At 38.4% G+C, this 24,937-nt stretch overlaps 1 protein-coding gene across 1 annotated transcript in view; it reads right to left on the bottom strand.

Moving 5' to 3' along the window:
* Positions 1 to 24,182, bottom strand: part of Slc8a1 (solute carrier family 8 member A1) — a 368,033-nt gene extending 343,851 nt beyond the window's left edge. Inside the window, exon 1 of the mRNA XM_060363750.1 lies at positions 24,098 to 24,182. The gene's annotated coding sequence lies outside the window, so the exon portion shown is untranslated. The remainder of the gene's footprint in view (positions 1 to 24,097) is intronic.
* Between the last annotated feature and the right edge of the window lie 755 nt (positions 24,183 to 24,937).

Genomic DNA, 24,937 nt, shown 5'->3' with positions numbered 1-24,937 from the left:
AGGCCTGCAAGAAAGGGTAGTATGTCCGGTTTGGAAGCCGATCTCACAAAGCCTTCATTGTGGTTACACTAATATGCTATGATATTAACTGGTATTCGTGGAGTGACAGAAGTAGCGTAAGGTATGGAGTAAGAATTGTCTCAGGTGAGTGTGGCAGGGGCCTTTGGAAGGATGGAATTGATCTTGCATTGGCAGGAAACTGCAGCATAGATAACTAAGCCTGTGCAGTTTCACACCCAGTTGGTAATGTAGAAGAGAGGCATGATTTGAACCTTTTCTCTCTCCTCACTTTCACTGTACCTAAGACCAGGAAATAACCTCCAATGCTCTGTACTTAGAGAGATGACATGGGCCTTGTAAATCAAAAGTAAATTCATCTGCTTTAGTTGAGCATGCCATATAGAGTATAGAGTATAGAATGGGAAACTGAGTCCTCACAGAGCAAGGAAGAAGCACAGGGCAATTTTCTTCCCAGGATTGTATATCTGTGTCTTTTTGCATTTATAAATGCTTCTTCTCATTCTTGTAACATTGGTCATGACTCTGAAGATATCAGAGCAGCTTTAATTTTTTTTAATTAAATTTTTAATTTTTATATTAATTACAGTTTATTCACTTTGTATCCCAGCTGTAGTTCCCTCCCTCCTTCCCTCCCAATCCCACCTTCTCTCCTTCATCTCTTCCCATGTTCCTCTCCAAGTCCATGGATAGGGGAGATCCTCCTCCCCTTCCATCTGACCCTAGCTTATCAGGTCTCATTAGAACTGACTACATGCTTTATTTGTAATAGCCAGAACCTGGAAACAACCCAGATGTCCATCAATGGAGGAATGGATACAGAAATTGTGGTATTTTTACACAATGGAATACTACTCAGCAGTCAAAAAGGAGGAAATCATGAAATTTGCAGGCAAATGGTGGGATCTAGAAAAGATCATTCTGAGTGAAGTATCCCAGAAGGAGAAAGACAAACACGGTATATACTCACTTATATAGACCTATAAGATAAGATAAACCTAATGAAATCTGTACACCTAAAAAAGATAATGAAGAAAGCAGACACAGGGTAAGATGATCAATCCTCATTTAGAAAGACAAATGGGATGTGCATTGAACGAATGACAGGAGTCTACTGCAGAAGACATCTGAAAGACTCTACCTAGCAGTGTTTAAAAAGAAGATACTAAGACTGATAACCACACCTTCGGCAGAGTACAAGGAATTATATGAAAGAAGGGGAGTTAGTATGACATGGAGAGGATAGGAGCTCCAAAAGGACCAAATATATCTGGGCACAGGGTCTTTTCTGAGACTGACACTCAACCAAGGACCATGTATGGATATAACCTAGAACCTCTACTCGGATGTAGCCCGTGGTAGCTGAGTAACCAATTGGTTTCCCATAGTAAGTCCCCTTTAAATGGCTGGCTCTTTGACCTCCCCACCCCCCAAGGGAGGAGCAGTCCTGCTAGGTCACAGAGGAAGACTTTGCAGCCAGCCCTGAAGATACCTTATAAAACAGGGTCACTTGAAAGGAGAGGAGGTCCTCCCCTATCAGTAAACTTGGAAAGGGGCAGGGAGGAGATGAGGGAGGGAGGGCAGGATTGGGAGGGAATGAGGGAGCGGGATACAGCTGGGATACAGAGTTAACAAAATGTAACTAATAAGAAAAAAAAAAAGAAAAAAAGAACTGACTGCATCGTTCTCCTCTGTGGCCTGGCAAGGCTGCTCCTCCATCCAGGGGAGGTGGTCAAAGAGCTAGCTACTGAGTTCATGTCAGAGACAGTCCCTGTTCCCCTTACTAGGGACCCACTTGGATACTGAGCTGCCACGGGTTACATCTGAGCAGGGGTCTTAGGTTATATCCATGCATGGTCCTTGGTTGGACTATCAGTCACATAAAAGACCCCTGTGACCAGATTATTTTGGTTCTGTTGCTCTCCTTGTGGAGCTCCTGTCCTCTCCAGGTCTTACTGTCTCCCCCTTCTTTCCTAAGATTCCCTGTACTTTGCTCAAAGTTTTTTGAGTCAGGGAATCTTTTATTTCTCACACCTGAGTGTGAATACTGTGGCATATTGCTTGAATGGGAAACAGGGAATGGAGAAAGATAAAAAGTGCTTTGCAACCAACCCATCTGTCCCCAGTGGGTGCCTGCACTGCTGCTGAAGATGGTGGGCCTGCAAGAAAGAACAGTGTGTGGGGATTACTTTGGGGCTGAGAACACTTTGGTTGGAGGACAGAAGGCAGGGGGAAGCACAAAGTCCAAAGAGCAGATATCCTCCCTCCTGCCACATGAGTCAGACTCAGAACATAATCTCAAACTTTGAGCTGGATCACAATTGTTAAAAAGTCCTTGATAACTGTACATGGGGATTCTTGGAGTTAGCCAAGGATCAGAAGGCTTGCCAGCAGAATTCTCCTGTAGCAACAGGCCCTGAACTTGAGCCACTGAACAGTCTCCCCTGAATCCCCAAGAAATTAACATGATATCAGCATATTGAGAAGCCATTCCTCAGACTTTATAGCCCTCGTGAGGGAGAGAGGCTAGCATCCTCACATGATGACATGCTCCAAACATTTTTACTTGGTGTCATGGAAGTTGATGCCAAACACACTAAAAATATGTATAGTTTGTTCCTTCCCTAGAAATTCTTCTGAGAATTTTGTTGATAACTATGCAGAAGATTTTCTCCCAAAAGGCTGGTGAAATTGCATGGGTATGTTATTTACATTCAAGGAAAATAGACATTGTCAAAGCAATGTCAGTCACTTGAAACATACTCACATGCTTCTGAGAGCAGATGCAGTGTACCTGACTTGAAGACATGGGGCTCAGTGGAAGATAGAGAGATGAGCCATTGGCATTATTTAACCTTGAATCATAGATGGGACTTTTTAAATTATAGTTCTACTATTTCAGATGGTAATAAGCACAGAATAATTCTGTTATGCAGTTTTCAGATAATTTAGTCCTAATATCATGTGCTCTAATTGTTTGTTTGCCTAAGTCTGGAATGCATACACCATGTTCCTCTCTAGAAATGTAAATACATTAATGTATTCAAGATTGATTGCAACTCAGTGGATAACCCAGCATTCTAATAAATTTTGAGCAAGCAAATATGCATGTTCTTTAGATGCTAAATGAGTCATATACATTTAAAATGCTGTCCATATTCTGAAGATGGAAATTTGAATATAACAGGGTAATATTTTGTGACGGGAGTGGGAAGGAGCGGCAGATTCATAACTGTCTATGTGGGTAATCAAGGATGCCTAAGAATAAAACTAAAAGCGGACTAAAAACTAAAAATTTTTCAACACAAACATTTAACACACTTATGAAGGTAGACAAGATTATAAAGCACAGTGAAGTTCTAGATGAGTGGCTTCTACCTGGAGTGTGTGAGTAAAGATGCCAGTTAAGCTATAGACAAGTACATACACATATGCACACATACACATATACATATACACAAATACACACACATACCCTTACACACATACATGCATACACAAATATACACATATACCCATACACACATATACACACATGCACTATACCAAATTTATATAAAGATATCTATCAATCAGGAACAGTAGATAATTGGCAAGCAATATTGAAGCCTTAACTTGGAAATTCTATCATTCACTGTACTTCTTAGTGAATTTATACACTACATAAAATGTGAAACAGCATCAAAAAGTTATTTTTATATAGAAATCATAACACTTCATAACTATTTATGTTCCCTTTTTAAAAAATGTACTTTATTTGTGCATGTGTGAGTGCATATATGTGTGTGCATGTATTATGTGTGTGTGCATGAATGTGTGTATGTGTGTATGTATGTGTGTGTGTCTACATGTCTGTGTAGGTGCCAAGGAAGTCAGAAAGGGCATTGGATTGTTTGGAGATGTAATGTAGGTGTTTGTGAGCCCCAAACTTGTGTCCTAGGAACTGGACTCCAGTCCTCTGACAGAGCAGTGACTTCTCTCAACCGAGCCATCTCCCAGCCTTTGTATGTGAGTTTCCAAGCCTTTGTATGTACAAAAAACTTAAAAGCTGTGGATGTATTAGAAAACCAAAACAGTCAAGCTCTTATTTTACAGGAAAAAATCCTTGGGTCAGAAAACGTAAATTTACCAAGGTCACAGAATTTTATAGTTGGCAAACCAGGACTCGACCTAAAATTTTCCTCAAAACCAATTTAACCATCTTTTTTTTTTTTAATAAAAAAAGGACTCTCTTTAAGAGATTACCTGTAAGTAGCTTCTAAAATGGAATTTCCTCTTTTCCCTTGTTCCATCCCTGTAACCATATGAAAATTGTTTCTATTAAATGTTAGTATTTGATAGTTTCACATCCATATGTAATGTATTCTGATGGCTGTTGCCCCTCTCCAGCCATCACTTGTATCCTATCCTGCTAGCCCCTTTCCCAGATTTGTGACTTTGAGTTATTTCATTTTGTGACCTATTTTTTTACCTTAACCTTTTTTTCTTACACTTGCCACCAAAAATCCCTTCTCCAAACATAACTGCATCTAAAGCCTCATGGTTGAGGAAAAAACTAATTTATCTGACTGTGTATGTGTCTTCTATCCTTTTCAGGCTTCTTCAATCACTAAAATTATATACTATTATTATTTGATCCAAATTTTAATGACCCTCCCCCAACTGTGTGAGCCTGGTTTTCTCAGTGACATTATAAATTTTAAGTCAAAAGTTATAACAGAGTGGGAGACTTTGTTAAAATCTCTCGTTGTACAAGTCGATTTGAACTCACTAAAGATCCATCTGTGATTTCTTCTTACACCCACAGCCACCCTTTGTTCCTGATAATATTTTTTTGCATAAATTGTCCTACTCACTGTCATCTGATTAGAAAATAAGAAGGCATAAGTGGAGAAGAGTTAAAAACATTCTCTGAGAGTCCATTTGGAGCTTGGATCTTTTCCTCTGGCGCCTTTCATATTCAACACAAGATACTCTGTTCTGAGAGTCATCCTTACTTTCACAGAAAGAACCTAATGTTACTCCATTTATTGACCTTTTACAATGTTAAGTAGCACATCTACTTAGGTGCGCTAGAGCTTGAATGCACATTTTGCTGATACTAAGACCTCTACTATTTCCACATTGTCTTGTGACTTAGATAACAATCATAAAAAAGAATAACTGTTCTTATAATCATGATCACTAGGAACTAATGTATTTGAACATTCATAAAATTGGGCATGAATTACAACTTTAAATGTATATTTTATTACTTTTTATTTTTGAGATTATTATATAATTATATCATTTTCCTTCCCTTTCTTTTCCACAAGCCTTCCCATTTGATTCTCCTTGCTCTTTCGTAAAATTATGATCTTTTTAAAACTTAATTGTTCTTACACACATATGTGCGTATATGTGCATATTCATAAACGTATACAAATACAAGCATCTCATAGTACAGTATAGACATACTATAGTGTTAGTCATATGTGTATTTTCAGGGCTGAGCATTGGGTACTGGGTAGCTAATTGCTGTGTTGTTTTGTTTTTTTCCTGGAGAAGACTGTTGTGTAGGGCTGTGTGCTTCCCCTCCCCCACCCACTTCATCATGTCTACCCTGATGGCCTTTCTTTGGCTCATGCTTCTGCAGTCGTTTGGTGAAACTCTGTCTCTCTAGTTTAGGGTGAAACGCAAAGCTGACAAATTGAGCATCAAATTTTACTCTTTAGCAATATGACTTTAGTGTTAACTTCGCCTTCATATGTAAAATAATAATTAAAAAAATGTTCACTGGTTAGAATGTTGGTGGACAAACAAGATGGTGAGTGCATGACGTGTGGCAGTGATTTGTCCCTCAGTTCCTCACAAATAAAAATAAGATCATTAACAAACAGAAATATTTATTTCACTCTGCCCTTCACTGACCGAAGTCATGTCTGTGAATAAGTGATACAGTTTTCTGAGTACTGTAAAAGCAAGCACAGATATAACGTATCTCTAAATCTGTCCTGACTTTAAATATGTATCATCTATTGGACCTCAGAAGCAGGCTCTCACACTTGTTTTTATTCTTTCCAAAACAAGGCTTATTTTTAGTGATTGAACTAAAATGATTCTATGCTACTTAGTTCAGATTTTAAAAAGTTTAGATAGCTAAGATAAAATAAAAGTTAGATGGCACACCATTTCTTCCCAGTGAGATACCCCTGTGGTATGAGCCCAACCCCTTTTACCCAAGAAGGACACAGACATAGATTACTGAATTGTACTCTCTTTGCTTTGTGACAGAACTGAACTTATGACCAGGATTTATGATCTTCAGGGTAGTAATTATCTTTTTATTATCTAGGCATGAAATTGTGTCCCAGTAACAATTAAGCCTCATTCCTGATAGGTTTATTTTTCATCCTAAAGGTTCAGTTGTCACCAGAAATCGTTTCATTCTCCTGCAGTCCCTAACCTGAATGAAGGAGTTTGATTGACAGGTATACATGAAGATGCCTCAGAAAGTCTTTGAGCAATTATGAGGCCCACAAGTCTTGCTCATTATGGTTCTCTCCTCACAGCACAGCACATCTGGAATGTAATAGAAGAAGAGCTCAAAGAACAAGCCATACTTGAGTGTGTAACACAGGCAGTTTTGAAGTGCCAGTGCTGCTCAAAAGAATAGATTACTCACTGAGTTGACTTGATGCTTCTGTGTATTCAGATTAGAAACATGAACCTTTCTGGCTAGAAATGGGTACACTAGTCAAGTGTCATCTGCTTGCCTTCTGAAAGTCCATTTGTATGCTCCCAAAGTATTTCATAATCTGAAAAGAAATGAGACTACCATATGGTCAGTTTTCCAAAAGGTTGAGTCAAGATTTGGATAAAGTTGCTAAAAATGGCAATGAATGTTTTGAGCTACCTCCATGTACTAATTTTATCCTGACCATCAAGGAAACCAGTCTTGATTTTTATTTTGTGACTATTAGAAGATAAAATAAGGATGAGGGTTTAAAAGAGAAATATTTCAAGCCTTTTTCTATGTGAATCCGTTCATACTGAAGCTGTTGAAATTGATGAATTATAAGAATGATAAGTATAGATGGACTTGAGCAACTATCAATACATGGGACCTCATGAAGCTGAAAAGCTTCTGCAAAGCAAAGGACGCCGTCATCAAAACAAAACGACTTCCTACAGATTGGGAAAGAATCTTCACCAACCCTCTATCTGATAAAGGACTCATATCCAGTATATATAAAGAACTAAAGAAGCTGAAAAGCAGCAAACCAAGTAATCCAATTAAAAAATGGGGAACAGAGCTAAACAGAGAATTCTCTGGAGAGGAATATCGAATGGCAGAGAAGCACTTAAAGAGATGCTCAACGTCATTAGCCATTAGGGAAATGCAAATCAAAACGACCCTGAGATTTCACCTTACACCCATCAGAATGGCCAAGATGAAAAACTCAAGTGACAACACATGCTGGAGAGGTTGTGGAGAAAGGGGAACCCTCCTCCACTGCTGGTGGAAATGTAAACTTGTACAACCACTCTGGAAAGCAATCTGGTGCTTTCTCAGACAACTAGGAATAGCACTTCCTCAAGACCCAGCCATACCACTCCTAGGCATATATCCAAAAGAGGCTCAAGTACACAATAAGGACATTTGCTCAACCATGTTTATAACAGCTTTATTTGTAATAGCTAGAAGCTGGAAACATCCCAGATGCCCCTCCACTGAAGAATGGATGCAGAAATTGTGGTACATCTACACAATGGAATATTACTCAGCAATGAAAAATAAGGAAATCATGAAATTTGTAGGTAAATGGTGGGACCTAGAAAGGATCATCCTGAGTGAGCTGTCCCAGAAGCAGAAAGACACACATGGTATATACTCACTCATATAGACATAACATAGCATACACCTACTAAAAACTGTACATCTAAAGAAACTAAGCAAGAGAGAGGACCCTGTCTAAAATGCTCAATCCCCATCCTGAAAGGCAAAGAGGCTTGGCATCAGAAAATGAAGAAAACAGGAAACAACCTAGGACTCTGCTACAAAGGGCCTCTGAAAGCCTCTGCCCTGCAAACAATCAAAGCAGACGCTGAGACTTATGGCCAACTGTTGGGCAGAGTGCATGGAATCTTATGCAAGAAGTGGGAAATAGTAAGAGCTGGAGAGGACGGGAACCACACAAGGAGAGCAACAGAACCAGAAAACTTGAACACAGGGAACTTCCCAAAGACTCAAACTCCAACCAAGGACTATTCATGGAGATAACCTAGAACCCCTGCACAGATGTAGCACATGATAGTTCAGAGTCCAAGTGGGTTACATAGTAAAGGGAAGAGGGACTGCCTCTGACATAATCTCATTGGCCTGCTCTGTGATCACCTCCCCCTGAGGGGGGAGCAGCCTTACCAGGCCACAGAAGATCACAATGCAGCCACTCCTGAGGTGATCTGATAGACTAAGATCAGAAGGAAGGAGAAGAGGACCTCCCCTATCAGTGGACTTGGGGAGGGGCATGCATGAGGAAAAGTGAGGGAGGGTGGGATCGGGAGGTGAGGAGGGAGGGGCTTATGGAGGAATACAAAATGAATAAAGTGTAATTAATAGTAAAAAAAAATAAAAAAATAAAAAACCCTACATTTTGGAGATTTTAATATACCACTGCCTACACAATTGGGGCATCTATATAACAACTCATCCTCAACAATCAGAGGTTACTGTGGAAGAGGAGGCAGAAAAATTGTAAGAGCCAGAGGTCACGAAAATTGGAACGAAATGATGTTTTCTGGACATTACAGGATCTCTACACTCATGAATTCACAGCAGCTCTGGTCTCCTGCACAATATCCCAGTGGAAAGAGATTCAAGAGCACCCCACCTTATCTGAGGATCTATGCACAGTTGATGATTCTGGAGTCAGAGAGGATTTTATTTAAGAGTGTGGCCCCTGGTGTGTCTGCCATGCCACTATATGACCCCAAGTACGGATGTTTATGAACAGCACAAATTGGAGTTGATGGCTTATTAAATCAATGGCAGAAAAAACAGACACAGTTTAGGGTCATGGGAAGGAGGGGATATATCTGGGAGAATCTAAAAGGAGAAAGAGAGGTGAATATGATAAATAATACTATATGAAATTCTCAAACACCCAATAAAATATTTTTAAAAATATAAATCATTGACAATACAAAATCTTCTTTAAATGTACTCAGGTGGACTTCAAAAACTAAAAAAAAAAAAAAAAAAAATGTAGTAACTTGGAGGTAAATGAGCAAGAGCTATATCATCCCTTTGGGACATGTGAAAACAAATAGAAAAGTAACTAACTATCAACCACATTTTTCCGATTTCCTTTATGCTGAGACTTTCTTAGACTTAGCTTTTTAGTTAAGAGTTATTGGGCATACCAACTGAATGACAGACCCGGTATCTGTTCTTGTCTGTGTAACAAAAGGTGGCTAAAATAAGCACATTCTCACAGTGAAACTTGGCATCTAATGAGGAGGCAGCAAAATAAATATTGATAACACTAAGCATGGCTACAGGCTTCAAGGTGCAGCTGGAGGAGAGAGGAGGAATATAGATTAGAACTGAACAGGAAGGATATCACACAGAGCACGGTTCTGGTATAGTCTCAAAGCACACTCAGAAAAGGCAAGCAAAATAAAGCATTTCAGAAAAAGAAAAGATATCGAACATGTAAGAAAGTGGATATTTGATCCACTCTCACTAGTTTAATGGTCCATAAATACTTTGTTATAGCTAGGCTACAGAATGGTTATGGAGACAGAGAGAAACAATCTTAGGTCTGTAGCTAGGAATTGATAACATTTGACATTACTACATTTTCTTTTTTTAATTTAATTTTATTTTTTTATTATTAGTTACATTTTATTAACTCTGTATCCCAGCTGTATCCTATTCCTCATTCCCTCCCAACCCCTCCCTCCCTTCCTCAGCTCCTCCCTGCCCCTTTCCAAGTCCACTGATAGGGGAGGACCTCCTCCCCTTTCATCTGACCCTATTTTATCAGGTATCATAAGGACTGGCTGCAAAGTCCTCCTCTGTGGCCTAGCAGGACTGTTCCTCCCTTGGCGGGGGGGAGTGGGGAAGTCAAAGAGCCTGCCATTGAGTTCTTGTCAGACATTACTACATTTTTTTAAGGGTTGTGGTGCTAACTTAATGAATTAGTTGGAGTGCTTGATCAAATCTGAATTTTAGCAAGGTCATTTTGGCAATAATGTGGAGAATTGTTGAATGTAGGCAGATAAAGCAGAATATCTGTGCATTCTATTGCAATAACTAACATATACAATCAAAAATAAAACTAATAAGTATTAAAGGTATTCTGGAGGGGTAGAGTTAAGATTTGGGGGCTGTGTTTATGTCAGGTGGATAAATTAATCCAAGGAAAGAAGTCCAAATTAATTTGCTTTCTGATTAATCAATGAACTACATAAATCAGGTCTTAGAATCTCCAAAAGGGAGATTTGTATAGTTGTAGCTGCCCATGCACCAACTAAAGACCTGATGAAAGAGGACACAGAGATACATTCAAAGAAATGTTTTCCAGCATGAATGTAAATACAAATTTACAACAAAGGGCACTGGGGTTTAAGGGTGATACAGGACATATCTAAAGAAACAAAAACTTGTTGGTTTTCATCAAGCTCTGCAGTTATAGTAAAGTTCACACTTTTGTTGTAGGGTCAGAAATAGAGATACTCTATTTAAAAAGCATCTCTCTCATTTAATCCCTAATACCTTTTAAAAATTTTTATTTTTTATATTAATTACAGCTTATTCACTTTGTATCATAGTGGTAGCCCTCTCCCTCCTCCCCTCCCATTTCCACCCTCCCTCCAACATCTCCTCCTATGACCCTCTCCAAGTCCACAGATAAGAGAGGTCCTCCTCCTCCCCTTCCATCTGACCCTAGCATATCAGGTCTCACTAGGACAGGCTGCATTGTCCTCTTCTGTGGCCTGACAAGGTTGCTCCCCGATCCAGGGGAGGTGGTCAAAGAGCTATCCACTGAGTTCATGTCAGAGACAGTCCCTGTTCCCCTTACTAGGAAACCCACTTGGATACTGAGCTGCCATGGGCTACATCTGAGCAAGGGGTTCTAGGCCTCTGAAAGACTCTAATCAGCATTGTAAAACAGCAGATAATGAGACTCATAAACAAACTTTGGGCAGAGTGCAGGGAATCTTAGGAAAGAAGGGGGAGATAGAAAGACCTGGAGAGGACAGGAGCTTCACAAGAATAGCAACAGAACCAAAATATCTGAGCACAGGGGTCTTTTCTGACACTGATACTCCAACCAAGGACCATGCATGTGATAACCTAGAACCTCTAATACCTTTGCTCATAGTGGAGTACATAATCGTGTGACTATGGGGCCAGCTCTATCCACTTCCAGCATTACTTATCTGTGTAGGTTTAGAGAGCTTTACACAGCTAGCCCTTCTTGTCTCCTTGTCCTCATCTGCGAATGGGAATGTCAGTGGGATCCAGCTCTTACTTATCACTGTCATCAGTATTTAGTCATTCAATATATGCAGATCACCGATAAAAGAGTCTACTTTCTGTGAGTGCTGGCTCTCACCGTAATTAGTGGTTACAGGAAATTGAGTATAGGATCCATCCTACCTACAAACTCCCAGAAAATATGTGCAAGAAAAGAGACTAAGCGTAATGGCCTTTAAGCAGTTTTTAAAATGAGCAGGTCATTGGTAAGCCAGTATTCACAAGCTACAGAGTCTCCAAGTGTTCCGGAGGCATCCTTTTCCTCACACTCCTGTTAGAGTTCAGGGAAGCCAGCTGCAGGCCACAGCGTGCACCCAGATCCTGGGACAACTTTTTGTTTGGTTGTTTTACCAGCTTTGCAGCTCCTTTCTTTCTGAGGTTATCTTCTTGCCTTAGTAGTTTAGTTTTCTGTGCCCTTGTTTAGCTGCTGTGCCAATGGCCATTTCAAAATTGGTTTCTGGTTCACTACCTTTAACTCTGATCCTCTTTCAAAAGCAGAGAATAAAACAAAAACAAAAACAAAAAAAAACCCCAACCAACCAACCAACAAACAAAACAAAACAAACCCCTCTTATTTTTAATATGTCTCAGGAATAAATTGAAATCTATGAAACTACCTCCACAGAACATGCATCAAATGATCATGGGAGATGAGAACTGGATTTTTCCCATCTCCAGATCATGTAAGACTGGGAATTTTACAGGTGTTGAATTAACGTACCACTATTTTTCATTTGAAAAAAACTATTATCTAGCTCTATCATCTATTACTATTATCTATCTATCTATCTATCTATCTATCTATCTATCTATCTAACACCTGTCTTGTTTTATTAATCAGTGAAATACATCTATAATCTATCTCTCCATCCATCCATCCATCTTATCTTCTTAGCATGGTTCTGCTCACCTATTATCTATCTATGTATCTATCTCAGTATCTCTGTAACTCTGTATCTATCTATCTGTATCTATCTTCTCTCTGTCTTATTTTTCTGTATACATATATCATATCACCTTATTATACTCACACTGTGCACTTTAAAGACAAAATTTACAATATTTGTATGTCTAATTTTTTAAAAAGTTATAGTTTGTAATACTGCACACCACTGAGTTAGTTGTCCAACAATTTAAGTACAATTTCTTTTCAGATGTCAGAATCATATTTCTTACCCATCACTTTTTCATGTCCAATTTCATGTAAGGATTAAAAAATAAAAATGTGTGAAAATGACTTTGAGAAACACTGAATCATAGTAAAGATTGCTAAGGAAGGTAATGTTAAAGAAAATTATTTTTTTATTAATTACACTTTATTCACTTTGTATCCCCCCTGTAGCTTCCTCCCTCCTACCCTCCCAGTTCGTCCCTTCTTCCTCTTTCTCCACGCATGCCTCTCCCCAAGTCCACTGTTGGGTGAGGTCTTCTTTTTCTTCCTTCTGATCCTAATCCATTAGGTCTCATCAGGAGTGGCTGCATTGTCTTCCTCTGTGGCCTGGTACGGCTGATCCCCCCTCAGGGAGAGGTGACTCTTAAAAAGACCCTGTTTCTTTTAATAATGAATATTTGGAGGGTACATTGCTTTTGATTTTTGTCTGCTCATTAGCAATTGTTCAGTTAACAAGAGTGGGTTCCATATGTTAATGCAATTGACAAGGATAAGAAAATTAATTTTTAAACGCTCCAAGAATTCACTCAGTAAAGATCAATTTACCTAAGTCATTGCCATTTTGCACTTTCATAAAATTATTTTACTCAGTGATTAATATTTGTAACTTCAGTGTTTGGTGGAATAGTTTGAAGTCATTATTATTAGCTGCTGTTCTTTAAACACCCACTCAGTACTCATTTGTACTCTTTAGTCAGGAAAACATATGTTTCTATTTGTCTGGGACATTCCCAGCTCATTGATGTCGATACATTAGGATACATGCTTATCTTTTACTCTTACGAATTCTTTATTGTGATGAGCAATTATAGAGATACTGAGCCTGTGACATATCATTTACTTATTTTCCTTTTGCTTTTCTGCAATCTAATATACCTACTGTACTCATGAATTTTTTTAAAGTGTAAATTATATCTTTTCATTTCTCAGCTAATAACCCTCCAAAGGCCACAGAACATCCTCAGCTTGAATCTCAGAAAGATCCTCCAACACCCATGATGGCCACATCTCTGATGCAACCTTCACATCACTTCCACCGATCATCCAGCCTCACTGAGTCCCTGACTGACAGATCAAAGGTCTATTCCTATCTCTGCACTTTCACATTCTTTATTTCTCACTTTCCCTTGAAATAAGCTCAGTCTTTATTTATTTACTTTTTATAATTTATTCACTTTACATCCTGATTGTTGCCCCTTCCTTACCTCCCTCTTTTTTTCCCCTATCCACCTGCCCTAGTCCTCAGAAAGGAGGAGGCCTCCTCCCCTACCATCTGACTCTAGCCTAGTCTTATCAGGATTCCCTGCATCCTCTTTTTCTGTGGCCTGACAAGGCTGCCCCACTAGGAGGAAGTGATCAAAGAGCAGAAAACAGAGTTCATGTCAGGGACTGCCCTTGCTCCCCTTACTAGGGAACCAAATAGATACTGAGCTGATGTGCTACATCTGAGCAGGGGCTTTAAGTCCTCTGCATGCATGGTCCTTGTTTGGTGCATCACTCTCTGTAGAACTCCCAGTGCCCAGATTTGTTGGCTCTGTTGGTCTGTTTGTGGAGCTCCTGTCCACTCCTTGTCCTTCTATCCCCCAATTCCTTTGCCTTACAGAAACTTTTAGGTTTCACAAGGTCCCATTTATTAATTGTTGATCTTAGAGCCCGAGTTGTTGGTGTTCTGTTTAAGAAGTTGTTTCCTGTGCCAATGAGTTCAAGGGTCTTCCCCACTTTTTCTTGTAACAGATTTAGTGTATCTATTTTTATGTTGAAGTCTTTGACCTACTTGGACTTTAGTTTATTGCAGGTAGTAAATATGGATATATTTGCACTTTTCTACCTGCAGACATCCAGCTAGACCAGCACCATTTGTAGAAGATGCTATCTTTTTTTTCCATTGTACGGTTTGGGCTTCTTTGTAATACACCAAGTGTCTGTAGGTGTGTGAGTTTATTTCTGTGTCTTCAATTCAATTTTATTGTTTTATCAGTCTATATCTGTGCCAGCACCATGAAGTTTTTATTACCGTTGCTCTGTAGTAGTGCTTGAGATCAGAGATAGAGATACTTTATTGTACTGGATTGTTTTAACTATTTTGTTTTGTTTGTTTGTTTCTCCATATGAAGTTGAGAATTGTTCTTTCAAGGTCTGTAAAGAATTTTCTTGGTATTTTGATGGGAATTGTGTAGAACCTATAGATTGCTTTTGTTAAATAGCCATTTTTAGTATGCTAATCCTACCAATTCACAAGCATGGGAGATCTTTCTATCTTCTGATATCTTCTTCAATTTCTTTCTCCAGAGACTTGAGTTTTGTTTTTTGTTTGTTTTTTTTTTCTTTCATGAAAGTCTTTCACTTGCTTGGTTAGAGTTAAATATTTTATGTTTTGATGGATATTGTGAAGGGTGTTGTTCCCCTAATTTTCTTTTAGCGCTTTTGTCTTTTGTACAGAGGAGGGCTACTGATTTTTTTGAGTTAATTTTGTACCTGGCCACTCTGTTGAAGTTGTTTATCATCTGTAGGAGTTCCTTGGTAGAATTTCTTTGGGTCACTCATGTATACTATCATATCATATGCAGATAGTGATACTTTGACCTCTTCCTTTCCAATATGTATCCCCTTTATCTCCTTTAGTTGTCTTGTCACTCTAGCTAGGACTGCAAGGACTATATTGAAGAGATATTGAGAGAATGGGCTTGCTGTATATTTCCTTTACTATGTTTAGATATATGTCTTGTATCCCTGATCTCTCCACTTCTGAAACTTTCCATTATAGATTGACTTTTCCTTTGGCTTGAGCATTGTTTGATTTATGCCTATCATATACCAATTATATTATTATTCAGATATTTCAATTAAAGACTAGCATTTATACTATCTTTTTTCTTCAATATAACTCAGAAAATTAGGTATAACTACACACCTTTGCTCATTTTAGAACACTAACATTTTAAAATAATATTTTCAATTTTCATATAGTATGTCTTTCCTTCTAGATACTTTGATGGGTGTATATTTATTTTTTTACATATATGTGTGTACTTTTATGAATATTGATGCAGAGTGTCTGCTTCACTTTGTAAAATGAAGCTGTAATTGAATCAGAGACACATATAAACTGATCACTTCTAGAAATATCCTAGCATAGCTCCTAACCAGTCAGGAAAATATCTTAGGAAAAAGAAATGTGGGTGCAGGAACTTTTGGCATGGTTTGAGCTTCATTGTGTCCCGTGGTTGCTCCTTTCACATCTAGTAGGAATCTCAATGCTCAGGACCACCTCCTCTAACATATTTGTGGAGCCTGAATAGAGGTTAGCAGTCAGAATATGCCATCGTCTTATTCAAAGAGTGCCCATGTTTCAAACAGTGCTGCTGTTAAAAATAGTCAGGACCTCTATGAAATGATTTCATTTCACTCTGCTCTACCTTTTCTCCTAAAGCATGACGTCATCATTGCTTATCTCATCTCTCAACAGACTCCACCCTTCACTCTCAGAATAAAGTACCACCATTTTTTCCCCATGTGCACCACAAAATTCCTCAGGACTCATACTACAGCAGTACATATTCTACAGTGATGTAACAGTGAGCCCTCCACATATCTACGGTGGATTTGACATTTGTACAATAGCTCATAGGCTTTTTTTTAAACCATAACATCGTGTATTACTAAATATAAATAACTTTCTCGCAGACTACATTTTGGAAAATCTGGTTTGAAGCTTGGAGCCTTTCTCAGCTTTTGAAGACATAATTCTCAGTCTATGAAAGCAATGTTCACGATGTATTCCACTGAAAATAAATGATTTTATCAGGTAATTATGGCATAATTTTTAAAATAATAATGGGAAGAGAGAGTTTCTGAGGTTCATATTGGTTTTGTTATTTACCTATTTAGCAGGTGTTCTTCAACAGTTTAGCCTTTACTTTGGCTCTGAAAAACACCAATTGATCATGTTAAATATGTATTAACAGTGCTCTGATTTAGTTTTTTCTTATGTTACTTTGAATGTGTATTTTTAGCATAATGTGTGTGGGTTCTTTTTCTCAAAATTTCTTTCTTTTACTAGCAACTCTGTGTGTGTGTGTGTGTGTGTGTGTGTGTGTTTGCACATTCATGCATATATCATATTTTGCTCGTGGAGATCAGAAGATAACTTTAGTTGTTCTTCTTCACCTTAACCTCGTTTAAGACATGCCTCCCTGTGTTCATGTCTGTGTTCTCCAGATGACTTACACAGGGACTTCTGGAGATCCTGTTGTCTCGTCCTCTCTCTATTCTCTCCCCAGGAACACTGCGGTTACTGAGGCGTCCTATCTGCCTGGCTTTTCACTGGTCCTTTCGACTGGGCAGCAGGCGTTCTTACCTCGCCAGCAATTTAATGTTTTTAACTGCTCAGAAAGTTATGCTTTATTATTTATGAATTACTGTGGTTGTTTACCGTTTATGTGGTCCTGGTTCTGTACAACATTTTAAAACGAAGCTTATCCAGGTCTAAAGACACTAGGGACTGAAAGTATTGTTTGTGTCTCTAACCTTTCTAGTCTCTCACTTCAACTGTCTGTTTTATAATAGAGCTCTCTCTCTCTCTCTCTCTCAAAGCAAAAGAGTGCTTATGCTAATAACAGGAAAGCCATCTCTTGGGAAACAATAAAATAAGTTATTGTGAATCTGTGGTAAGCAAATACATGAGTGTTAGAAGGCAGATTTGACACAGTCCTCTGCATGTGCCTGAAGAGGAGAGGGGGAGAAAAGACATACATTTTCATTACATTTTTCTTGCAAAAAAAACTAACCAGTTTTTTATTGCCTTAGTTAAAATACATTTCATCATGATTTTTATTAAGCTAAATGCATGACTCACAATATTAGTGCATATTTTACCTTAAAATCCAGAAGGCCTGAGCTCATAAGCGTAATCTAAAATATAAGTTGAATATCAAGTGGGCTTTTTGTTCATGGATTTAGATTTATGAATTAGAATTTTAATGGGATTCAATATGTATGGGAGAATTATAATACTTCCATTTAAAGACTCTTATCTCATTTTTATCCAAATTCCCATGCTCTATGACATTGAAGAGTGTTGGAAAGGGTGATTAGAATTTCTATATAATTAATTCAAATATGAGCAATATGACAGGCATGATAATGATAGAAATATAGTTACAAGGCAGTGGTTTTGCTTCTATTTCACAAGAATGTCTATGTGACAATCTGGAAACATTAATTTTCAAAATGCAATTAATATTGCTTCTTAATTAGATGACACTTACAAGGAGCATTTCAAGTGATTAGTTTGTTAAACATGTGAAATTAAATAAATGTAATATAAAATAATAATGTCATTTTGTTCTAACCACTTGATGGGACTATACAGACTACTTTTTTCATACTAATTTGATGAATTCATACTCTTAATGGCTACAAAACAAATATTGGACAGTGTAAGACAGAAGGTAAATCTAGGCTTCCAATCCTGCCCTTAGTTTCCTGTATGACTTTGGTCATATTATCTAATCATTTGGGTACTGACATCACTATCAGTAATGTGGATGATTTTCTTACAGGGTATTTGTCAGGATTAATGAATAAGTACATGTTATTTGCTTAGAAGTGTAATCAGAAAGTAGGAAGGATTCAACATCTCTCAGGTTAGAGTTTAGTAACTTGCCCTCAAGCAAGCTGCATACTTGGCATTTGAATGTGCCTATGTCTGAACTTGAACAGAGGCTTTCAATATACAAAAAGCTGTTTATCTCACAAGAATGCTTTTTTTTTATACATTTGGATAGCACACTAGTAGTATTTGTTAAGATTTATAGTTTAATAAACTTATGTTTCTTGACATTAAAATCAATATCTTGCTATCGAGTGCTCCATAACACTGTTTCATGTATGATTGCACCCTGTCTCTCACGGCTGATGAATGAAGAGACTGAAGGTACTCTGCATGTTGGCGTTGTTCAATTGCAATCTAATCCATTACTCTGTTGAGCCTTCAGTGGATTCTTCTGTCTCGTTTTCCTCAAAACCACACCAGTCATAAAACCACTTATGACAGTGATTATTCCTGGGTTCTTTGCCATAATGTTATGACTTTATTTTTATACTTTTATGTCTCTTCATACTTGTAAATGTAGAATCTGGAGAGATGGTTCTGCAGTTAGAAGCACATGCTGCCCTTGCACAGGACCCAGGTTCAGTCCCCAGCACCTGCACCGCATCTCAAAACTTTCTGTAACTCCAATTTGGGGAGACTTGACACTTTCTTTTTGGCCTCTGTGGGAACTGTACACACAATACATATAAACACACAGGCAACAACACATTCATATACTCATAAGATAAAAGTCAATAAAATATTCATAATTGCATATGTCTGTTTACTTTTGATACTAGAAGTGAAAGTGTTCAGACTTACCTTAGTAGGATTCAGAGCAGAAGGAGAACCAGTGATCTTCATCAGCCAGAGTCTTCAGACAATTCATTTCAGAGTGCTGAGTCACTCAAGAAATTCATCTCTACCTTTCTAGAAATGTGACCACTCTTCTCTGAGGATGTTTAGTGACCAGAAAATGAATCAGACTTTGGGGAAACCAAACTAGTTATAAGGATGATCTCATCACCAATTTGACATTGTAATAAACTTTTAGTATTTTACAATCTTGTCCTTAAAAGATAGCTATGATATCCAAGGAGTAGAGAATTATAGTAACTGGTTCATTGTCCAGATTACAGTCATCAACACACTGAAGAGCAAGGCTGACGCTCACCTGTTAGACACAAAGCCCCCTTAGCGCTCAGCATTCTGACAACTGGCCTCCTAACAGACTTGTCCAGTTGTCTTCCTGCCCTGAGTCCCTCAATGCTGACCTTACAAGCGTAGGTCTTGGAGACTGAACTCAGGCTCCCATGCTTGTAAGCAATTTATCCCTGAGCTACAACACAGCCCTCATTTTGTTGTGTGGTAAATTACTATTAATGTCTTTGCATAAAATTGTATACACTATTTCCCTAGAGTTCTTGGTCCCTACTGGAAAGGTAAAAAGCAAAATGGCATAATTTTTCATTAAAAAAAGTATTGTTTTGAGAATTATTGCTAGCAGAAGTATTATCCCCTTTCAAGATGGCTATGTGATGATTTGTTAAACAATATGAAATTTTATTAAGCAGTAACAGTTAAGAACCATAATATCAACATGCCTAGTTTATATATTTTTTAATAATTGTGGCTGGTGTTCACACAGAATTTGGACTAAAGAGTATGAAATATATCAAATATCCACAGCACTTCCATCTATAGAGAATTAGTTCTATTTTTGTATATTGAAGCCTTTAATTATCAGCCAAATTTACATAGATTATTTTTTACTTTTTCTCTGTCCCTCTTTTTTTTTTTCCCTTCCCTTTCTTCTAGACAGTTTATTACTATATAACCCCAATTGGCCTCAAACTTAGAATTCCCCTATCTCTGCCTTACCAGTACTGGGATTTTCAGACATTTACTAGGAACTTTGAGTTTTATTAATGTTATTTTATAATCTTCAGCTGTAGACATTTTATTTCCCTTGTTACAATAAACTAGACTGATTGATATGTTCTTATTTCAGCAGGAACTGGTTCTCAGTCTTGGCTTCATGTTGAAATTTCCTGGGATGCATTCAGAAACTGAACATTACCTTAGTCTGGTCCTCACCAGAGTATTCAGTTGGTCAGAGATGCCACTGAGCTTCACCTTCCCTGAGGGACTAAGAGGTGCAGACAGAGTTGAGAACCATTATGTAGTCCAGAGCACTAAGAGGAGGAAGGAAGGCTAATTCTACTACCAATGCTAAGGGCCACTTGAGCTGGTTTCCCTTTGATTACTTCTATAGTTTGAAAATACTTTGAATAGCGTTTAGATACACATTTTTTTTCTACTACCTTACCTTGAGAGAAAAAATAACTCTAAGCAAGTGAAAGAGGTGTTTCTTGGGCAGGGCAGCTCACTTATGACCTGAGATTCTAGGGACTTTCCACTATCATTCAATGACCGGCACAAACACGTCTCTCTGGTCTTCAAATTCCTGTCCAGTAGGCTGCTTCTCTAGTGTTATGCTGTTTGTAATTTTATTTTTTTAATGTTCTTGAGATGTTTTTGGTGTTCCTCCTGGAACTAATCAATATGTCAGCTTTAAGTACCCCAGCAAATAGAGTTGTTTGGAATTTTTTGTTTATTTGTTTGCTTGTTTGCTTCTTAGATTAACCAATGGTATTTTTCCCCTAAAACATGGTAAGGTTTTGTGGAATTGGAACAAATATGTCCATATTTCCAGAAAGGGAAGATGTGATTCTTCTGCTCCTATAGACTCTCTCCATCTCTATCAGTCCTCTTCAACCATTTTTAAGCACTTTCTTCTTCTACCTATCACGTAAGAAATCACGCAAGAGCACAAAGCACCCTCTCTGGTTCCATAATGTACATAGAAACATCAAAGCTGTGTTGTGTGCTATGTGGACACATGTTAACTTGTCACCATGAATAAGCCTCAGACTACAGGTCACTTTAACCTACAACATTAAATCCATTCCATTCTCATATGAAACACGTTAGTTCTCACAAAGATATTGGTATCAATTTTCTACATGCATAGTCATATCTCAGTGTTTAGCAAGTCACAGGTCACCAGTGTTCTACTACCCTCTGTGATGCAGGGCTTCTATTGATGCATAAAACACCATGATACAAAACGACTTGGGTCATAAAGGGCTAATTTCCTCTTAACAACTCTTAGGTCATATTTCATCATCGAGGGAAGTCAGGGCAGGAACTCCAGGAAGGAGCCTTGAGTCAGGAACTGAAGCAGAAGCCAGGGAGGAACACTGCTTGCTGGATGGCTCCCCATGGCTTTCCCAGTCCGATTCCATAGACAACTCGAAACCACATGCCCATAGTGGCATTGCCCCCAACCCTGTCAACACACTATTCAGTTGCCTGGAAGCAACTGATGGAGGTATTTTCTCTGTTGAGGTTCCCTCAGATAACTCTTTAGCTTGTGTCAAGTTGACCAAACCAAACCAAACCAAACCAACAACAAAAAGCAACCAGAGTACTCTAACTGAATTTTTCTTTTGAAGGGGGGTGTTGGATATCAACCTGTGAGGGAGATGGGATGGGTGCCCTAGGTGAAGTTAGAGTGAGGTAGTGAGGGGTGAATATGATCAATAAAAATATATGGATTGTCTAAGAATATATATATATATATATATATATATATATATATATGTGTGTGTGTGTGTGTGTCACAAATCAGTAGGACAAGGAGATTGATTGTCATTAATGTAAACCTATTATGCATAAAACTAGGAGTTAATCATTTCTTGAATGTTTCTTGAATTTGTTTGTTAGAGGAGGAAAAAACAGGAACAGATATTTCGCATGAGGAGTGTGAATCTGAAATGTGCCTGGCAATATGCAAATGAGAGAAAAGTAGCCAGCAACATGTATGCACTGCATCTGTTCACACATGCTGGTGACATCCTTTCCATGAATCCTTTACACATTGAGAACTGGGAAAGTTCCTGCTCTGCTTTTTTTTTTTTGGCTGGGGGTGGGGGCGAAGCTGGCAGGCACGTGGTGTTTAATTAAGTATTTTAGAGGCACTCTTGTGTACTTTTCTAGGCCTGTTCCACTTTAGCTACAATTATGACAGCTTTGCTCTGTTAGTTTAGAATAAAGAATGTACAATCTCTCCTCTCCTTTTCCTTTCCCTCCCTTCTTTTCTCCCCTCCCCTCTCTCTTCCTCTCACTATACTCTCCCCCTTCTTTTTTCCTCTTTCCCTTCTCCCAGAATATTAGTATTTTTTAGTGAAGTTTAACCTGCTTTAGAAAGGTAAACCGCTAAGTTTAAATGTTATAAATGAATGTATTACCAGAATAAAAGACTAAGTAAAATAATATTTTAATCCATATTACATGTTTTAGTTCTGTGAATATCATGATAATGATATTATATTGTTGAAATAAACCCACATTTTGTCTTTTTTTGCCTTTTTTGCTTGTTTTAGCGAAGTGAAGCCCTTTATAGCTTAAACAAAAACACTATGTACACTTCCCCTGTGTTTGTCAGTCCTTTCCCCAGAAAGTTTCCCTTCCAGAGAACATCTCCCTGTTCAGTATCACAAACTATACAGGCATAGTCACTATTCCCCGTGTCATATCTGTCATCAGAGAAGACAAAGCACGTTAAATATTCCCCCACAACATGTTATGTCACACAATTGAAAACTGAACTAAATGGGGCGGATTAAAATCTGACTTGAATTGTACACACATTGTCCTTAAGATAAATCCTGAGTGTAAATTTCACCATCCTTTGTAAGAATTATTTTAGTTTCATCGTGGATAAAACACATGTATTTTATAAGTATAACCTAAGATCTCCTCCATGATTTCATGAATGTTTGGCAGACATGCTTTGCTCACAATTTTAGTAGAACTCCTTCATTTAATGACCACAATTTAGTAACTATCTGAGATGGCATTTAAAAATGCAATGAATATGATTCGCTGATTAACCTGTACTCCAGAAAATAGTCACATAGATGCTGGTATCGTTACTCTTTTCTTTATGTCCATGCTTTGACCTTGAACTCCTGAGTCAGAGCTTTTCCTATTCTGGTGCAAGCCACTATTTTAAAAACGTGACTGGTGGAAAAAAAAATGATGATAATATTTAGAAGTATTTTCTTTCAAATGCTTAAGTTTTTGCACCTCTACAATGAAGAAAGAAAAAAAATTGCCCAAAGTACTTAGAAAAAGCCAGAGAATATAGCTAGTTTCAGCTACTTTAACTTACACAGGACATGCTTGTGAAAACAACCCAAAAATCTTTGACCAGGCTGTGATCCATCTCGGAGCTGCCGAGAAACACTGCAAAACTGACTTCAGCTGCTAAAAATAAGAATGCCTTTTACCACCAACCTTCCCTTGTTAATCCAAGAATTAGCCACAAGATGAGCTTTTGCTAGCTTCCCAAGAACACTCAGGAAAAATGACACATCCCGCCCACCCTATCCTAAGGCACACGAGTGTAGATCGTGGGATGCTGCAGCCCATCCCAAAATGGGCTGGCAATATCAAGGAAGAACCAGGCTCACACAAGTGTTACCGGTGAGCGACCCAGGAAAAAGAGATTTAGTTTCCTTCAGTAGTTAAACTGTCCTGCCCGGTGACGGAATAGCTGTTAAATGCCTCAGTTCTCAACTTCAACCCAAATCTCAATCGCTTTCTAATTTTTTTTTCCCAAAAAAATATTTTGGCATCTTTCCTTAGGAAAATCGAGGGCTCCGCAGGAGTAGCGGCATATCACCTCTTACGTAAGTTTCATGAAAAGCTTTGCCCCTACCTCTGTCAAGCCTGCTCTGTCTGCGTGGGCTGGAAGCGAAACCGACCAGCTCTGACGACTGCTCCAGACTGACCAGAAAGAAAGGACCCGGGACTCTTGTCCTTAGTGTCTCCGAGCATGGCTGCATAGCTGGCTCCCAGCTTATCTATGCCTTTCGGCTTTCGCTTCCATACATGGACCTGTTCCCAACAGTAACTCCAAGCTGTCGAGAAGCTATCTGGCAGCTCTCAGCCTCATCCAACACATGGGTGATAAAAATACACATATAGACATCCTTTCAGCCAGCCCATTTCCCACCCACAATCTTGCCACTACACACTCTTACAAATACGCCTTAGAGATTGGCAGGCTTATTCTCCCGATTTTGGTGTAAAATCAGTTTCTACCTGATTTACATACAAAGCTTGCAGTCCTCACCAGATTCTTCACATTGAGAAGCTTAGTAATAAGATGCTAATGGGACCTGAGAGACATTTAGTGTATGAATGAATGAATGATTGATTGAATGAATGAATGAGTAGCTGAATGAAAACTACTCTTTTATCCTACTACATGAGAATTAATAGACCAGTGCTTGAGATATTTATTTGACTGGAAATGATTCTTAGCCCTCTGGATGATTAACCTTAAAGGGAAAGATAACAGAGGGTCAAAGCTGTCAAAATTGGACAGGAGAAGCAGGGTCTTTACTTAAAAAGCTGTGCTTCTAGGCTACTGTGGCAGTCCCATTGAGCTAGTAGGACTTGGTTAAGGAAAGGATTTAGAAAATGTTTTTACTCTTAAAGAACACAAGCCTAAGCGAGTAAGAAATGTTAAGCTTGTTCACTGTCAATAATAATA

The sequence above is a fragment of the Meriones unguiculatus genome, chromosome 1 (assembly GCF_030254825.1).
Source record: "Meriones unguiculatus strain TT.TT164.6M chromosome 1, Bangor_MerUng_6.1, whole genome shotgun sequence".
NCBI classification, from domain to species: Eukaryota; Metazoa; Chordata; class Mammalia; order Rodentia; family Muridae; genus Meriones; species Meriones unguiculatus.
This window is presented reverse-complemented; position numbering and strand designations above follow the sequence as displayed.